Source organism: Sceloporus undulatus, chromosome 5, assembly GCF_019175285.1.
Source record: "Sceloporus undulatus isolate JIND9_A2432 ecotype Alabama chromosome 5, SceUnd_v1.1, whole genome shotgun sequence".
NCBI lineage: Eukaryota > Metazoa > Chordata > Lepidosauria > Squamata > Phrynosomatidae > Sceloporus > Sceloporus undulatus.
Genome location: NC_056526.1, coordinates 128901917 through 128907868, shown reverse-complemented (window position 1 = coordinate 128907868; position 5952 = coordinate 128901917). Strand labels below are relative to the sequence as shown.

Here is a 5952-nt window from a genome sequence, read left to right as displayed (position 1 = left end):
CCTGCACTCCACCTCCACACTCGTTACTCCGTTTGAACTATTCAAAGTGAAGGGAGGCAGACAAATACTACCTACAGCAGTGGTGAGGAAGACTACCTCTGGTTGATTTGTCTTTAGTCAAATCAGCTGGAAAGCAGGTTCAGTGCTGTGCCAGAAAAAGAAACAGAAATATAGGCCTATTCTTGTTGTTCTGCCATGCTCATGTGCTTCCTTGATCCTGCCTAACTATAAACTGGTGTTGCTGTGCTGCTTCTGGTGATGCTGACTTTCAAAACATGCATGATGAGTGCAGTCATAATTCTCACTTTGGTATCATCAGTGCATCATTAACTAAATCATTAGTTGTTACTTTTCTCTCTTTTTTTGAGCAACAAGTGCCATTGTTGTTACTTTAACCTTGATAGCAAAACCAGCCTTAATGTTATAAGTAACAAATGAAATTACTTTACACTTTACTGAAACAAATTATTGAATGAATCTGTGGGATATATTTTGTATTTCTGACTTGAAAAATTATAATTTAAAAGTATATTACAAACAAATAATGAAATGTGTTGCATTTTGAAAATAAAAAGGAAGTGGGAGAGAGAGAAATGGCAGTGAATTATTATTTTTATTATAAGGCAGCATTGGCACACTAACTTTATAAGTATATCATTGGCAAGACATTCATAGTATAGGTTAGAAATATTGCTAAGCTCAATTAATGAAGATTGTGAGATAATTTTATATGTTCTAGGTAATTTACTAAAACGCATTGCATTGCATTTTACCAATAAGCATTTTTTTTATTTTGTGATTCCATGCCCTAATTAAATTCTGAAAATTCAGAATTCAAACATGAGAACAGTGCCATTTATTTGATGTCAGCCAAGACTGATGACAGCTAGTTTGTTCCCTTTCAGCAGGCCTTGAAGCCATTTGATGTGTTCACATATAAAATCTGCAAAATATTGCAGCAGTTGAAGTCCTTGCAAATAGGTTTTCTCTTCTTCGTGTGCTTTCTTTGAGCTTTGAATTTGCTGATACCTAGTTTGTTGCTCCTGGTATAATGAACTAAGAACCCAGGTTTTTGTCTAAGAGAAGGGAAAAAGCCCAACTATCTGGGCTTTCACAGTGATGTCTCCCAAAGGTTGTGGGCTCTAAGGGTGCTGGGAAGCTAAGCCAATTTTCTTCTTGATGTTCTTCTGCCAACAAGCAAAGATCTTTTTATTCAGGCAGGCCTTCGACAGTTAAGATGGATTTAATCCACAGGGGTCTGTCTTCTTCCCATCCTACCCACCAACTGATGTGTTTTAATTGATTTTTAAAGTTGCCTAGTATTTTGAATTGTTTTATGTTTTTAACAACACTTATCTGGCTTTATTGTTAGCCATCTTGAGTATCGTTTTTGGTAGAAAGCTAGAGTACAAATCTAGTAATGAATAAAATAATAAATAGTGTGGCAAGAGACATCAGGAGCAAGTTCTCTAAAGTTAAAGTGCACTCTGGCCCATGGAAGTGAAGCTAGTATTTGATTTTCTTCCTTATATCATACAGAGGCTCTGTACCTTGAACAGAGATCAGAGAGCTCTACCATTCCCTGCTGGCTATTGAATAAGGCCAATTTATAGTTGATACGTGGATTTAATGTGTAGTGTTGTGAGCCAGCATGGTGTGAGCATTGGACTATGCCTCTTGAGATCAGGGTTTGATTCTCTGCTCATCCATGGAAACCTATGAGGTGACCATGGGGAAGCCCCAGAAAACTGTGATAGGTTTGTCTTAGGATTGCCATGAATTGGAAACAGTTTGAAGGCACACAGCAACAATATTGTGGACTTCGGCCAGTGAAAACTGGGTGCAAATCTCTGTGTGGCCCTGAAGCCTGGGTGACCTTGTGGCACTTTTTCTTTCAAAATTGGCTTATTTTAGGCTTCTTGTCCTGGGGGACCTCAATGTCCCCTTCGTGACCAGCCAAAGTCCAACAGGTGCGGCTCGTGAGTTCATGGATACCATGGCTGCTATGGGCCTGTCTCAATTAGTCACAGGGCCAACGCATTCTGCTGGTAATACGCTCGATATGGTTTTCTGCACAGACGTGGAAAGTCCGTGGGCGGAGGTTACTAATATCTCCGCCTTGTCATGGACGGACCATTTCCTGGTAGAGGCGAAGATCAAGGTATTTACCCAACTCCCCCCCGGGGGTGGCGGACCTATTAGAATGGTCCACCTTCGAAGGCTGATGGAACCCATAAGGTTCCAGGAAGCCCTAGAGGGGTATATGGTTGGATGTGACAGCGATTCTGTTGATGCCCTGACAAACATCTGGGACACTGATCTCTCCAGGGCTATACACAGTATCGCTCCCAAGCGCCCTCTCAGGCCTGCTTCCAAAAAGAAGCCCTGGTATACGGAAGATCTTCAGGCAAGGAAGCGGGCTCTGTGATGACAAGAGCGCAAATGGCAACAACACCAGCGCTTAGCCGACAAGCCACTCCTAGCTTCCCTCTTGAAGGACTACGGAGTGGCGATAGACGCAGCAAAGAACTCGTTCTATGCTGCGCATATCGCGTCCACGGAGTCGCGTCCAGCAGAGCTGTTCAGGGTAGTGAGGGAACTTACGCAGCTTCCCTCCTCCCTGAACCCTATTTTGGAACCATCCAAGGCCTGCTGTGACCAATTTAATAACTTCTTCGCAGATAAAACCTCTTGGATAAGGGTTGATCTCGACGCCATTGTTGGGTCAGAAACCAGTGTAGAGGTCTCCAGAGCTTCCGTGGACTCAATTAGACTGGATCACTTTGAGTCTGTAAGTACCGAGGATGTGGACAAGATCCTTAGAAGTGTTAGGAGGATGACCTGCTCTCTCGATCCCTGTCCCTCATGGCTAGCGGCTCAGGGGGGATCGGTGGTAACCACTTTGTTGTGCCGAATAATAAATACATCATTCAGGGATGGGCAATTTCCATCCAATTTGAAAACAGCTATTGTAAAACCATTATTAAAGAAGCCCTCCCTTGACCCTCTGATGCATAGTAATTATCAGCCGGTATCGCTACTGCCATTTTTAGGGAAGGTGATCAAGAGGGCGGTTGCCATCCAGCTTCAATCGATCTTGGATGATACTGATTTTCTGTACCCATTTCAAACCAGCTTCCGGGCGGGCTACGGGGTTGAGACTGCCATGGTCGCCTTGGTCGATGATCTCCGTCTGGGCATGGACAGGGGTAGCGTGTCCCTGTTAGTGCTCTTAGACATCTCAGCGGCTTTCGATACCATTGACCATGGTATCCTTCTGGGACGCCTGAGAGAGCTGGGAATCGGGGGCACTGCGCTCCAGTGGTTCCGTTCCTACCTCTCGGGTCGGTCCCAGATGGTGCAGCTGGGGGACGTGTGCTCCGATAGGAGGGCACTTACATCTGGTGTCCTTCAGGGAGCCATTCTGTCCCCCATGCTATTTAACATTTACCTGAAACCGCTAGGAGAGATCATCCGGAGACACGGTGTGCGGTGTTATCAGTACGCTGATGACACCCAGATAGTCTTCTCTGTGCCTCCGACTGTTGCAGTGACCAGGGATGGCATCTCTCCTCTGGATGCCTGTCTGGAGTCGGTAATGGGCTGGATGAGGGAAAACAGACTCAGTTTGAATCCAGAGAAAATGGAAGTGCTTGTGATAGGCTCGCCTGGCCCGGGAATGGTTGTTTGTCCACCTCTCCTGAACGGGATCACGCTCCCCGTGAAGGACTCAGTTCACAGTCTGGGGGTGCTTCTGGACTCGTCGCTCCATCTTACATCTCAGGTGGATCGACGGTCAGGAGCACTTGTTATCAGCTTAGGCTGATACGCCAGCTGCGATCCTACCTGGGCCGGGGGGACCTTGAAACAGTGGTACATGCTCTGGTAACCTCTCGTTTGGATTTCTGTAATGCGCTCTACATGGGGCAACCCTTGTACCATACTCGGAAGCTTCAATTGGTTCAAAACATGGCAGCGAGACTGGTCACTGGCTTCTCCAGGACCAGTCACATAACACCTATTCTGAAAGATCTCCATTGGCTGCCTATTCGCTTCCGGGCACAATGCAAGGTGTTGGTTATTACCTATAAAGCCCTATATGGCTTGGGCCCAGGGTACTTGGAGGACCGCCTCTCCCCATACATTCCGCCCCGCACACTCAGATCTGTTGGGAAGCAATTGTTACGAGTCCCAAAGGTAAGATATTCTACCACCACTCAGAGGGCCTTCTCTACCTCGGCCTCCAACCTCTGGAACTCGCTTCTGGACGAGCTCCGCTCGGCCACCTCCCTGGACCAGTTTAAAAAGGGGCTTAAAACTTTTCTGTTCCAGCGGGCCTACCCCTAACATTCCAATGTAACCCCCTTCTCTCTCCTCATTGTTTTTGTAAATCTGTGCTAGTTGGATAATTCTTACCTGTATTTAATAGTTCTTATATTTTGTAATTCTTGTATTTTTAATTTTATTGTTTATTGATTGTATTGTGCTTCTCACTGTTGTAGCCCGCCTTGATCCCAGGAAAGGCGGGCTAAAAATAAAGGGATTATTATTATTATTATTATTATTATTATTATTATTATTATTATTATTCCTATACTAAGAATTCCTGGGGCAGTTTATAAAATATGAAAATTAAAATAAATTAAAATATGAGAGACACATCCAAACGGTCCATAAAAACACAATAATAAAAGGAAGGTTTTAAAATCTGTGCAAGAATGATCTGGAAAATTGAAAGTAACTGAAAAGTAAGTCCTTTAGGGCTTTTCTTGGTACAGTTTGCTTGATAAGGAGATTGTAACTGGGATAGATGCCCTCAACTACATTGGAGGAAGGATTGGATGCTAATATAATGCACTGCACTCCAGTGGTTCCGGTCCTTCCTCTCAGGTAGATTCCAGAGGGTGATGCTCGGGGACAGTCACTCCTCGAAAACGGAGCTTAAATGTGGCGTCCCTCAAGGCGCCATACTGTCCCCGATGCTATTCAACATTTATATGAAGCCGCTGGGGGAAATCATTCGCAGACATGGGGCAGGGTGTTATCAGTACACTGATGACACCCAAATATATTTCTCCATGTCCCGATCAGCAGCTATGACAACATATAGCATTTCTCCCCTCAATCAGTGTCTTGAAGCGGTAATGGGCTGGATGAGGAAAAACAAACTCAGGCTGAATCCAGACAAAACAGAGGTACTTACAGTAGGGCCCCCCAAACCAGGTATAGGGTTGAAACCTCCAGTCCTAGATGGGGTCACGCTCTCCACAAAGGACTGTGTTCGCAGTCTGGGGGTGCCTCCCGGGCTTCATATAAATTTGAATAGCATCGGACATATGGCGCTTGAGGGACGCCACTTAAGCCCGTTTCGAGGAGTGACTGTCCCCAGCACACCCTCTGGAACTACCTGAGAGGAAGGCTGGACCCGGAGTGCGTGCATTATGCTCCAATCCTCCAATGTGTTGAGGATCTATCCAGTTACAATTCCTATCAAAACTGTAAAGAAAAGCCTAAAGGACTACTTTCAGTTACTTCATTTCCAGATCATTTGCCAGATTTAAAACCGTCTGTATATTGTGTTTGGGACCGTTTGGATGTGTCCCATATTTAATTTTAATTTCATATTTATAAACGCCCCAGGAATTCTTGTACAGTAAGAATAATATAATAATATATAATAATAATAATAATAATAATAATAATCCCTTTATTTAGCCCGCCTTCTGGGACAAGGCGGGCTACAACAGGAGAGCACATACAATCAATAACAATAAATTAAAAATACAGAATTAAAAAATTAGAACTATTAAATACAGGTAAGATTCCAACTAGCAAGATTAAAAAACAATGGGAGAGGAAGGGGGTTACATGGATGTAGGGTAGGCCGCTGGAACAGAAAAGTTTTAAGCCCTTTTTAAACTGGTCCAGGGGGTGGCTGAGCGAGCTGCCAGA

The 5952-nt window shown here is 44.4% G+C and overlaps 1 protein-coding gene across 4 annotated transcripts in view; it reads left to right on the top strand.

The window, feature by feature from the left end:
* Nucleotides 1–5952, top strand: part of SNX25 (sorting nexin 25) — an 80263-nt gene that overhangs the window by 22920 nt on the left and 51391 nt on the right. The gene's annotated exons all lie outside the window — the stretch shown is intronic.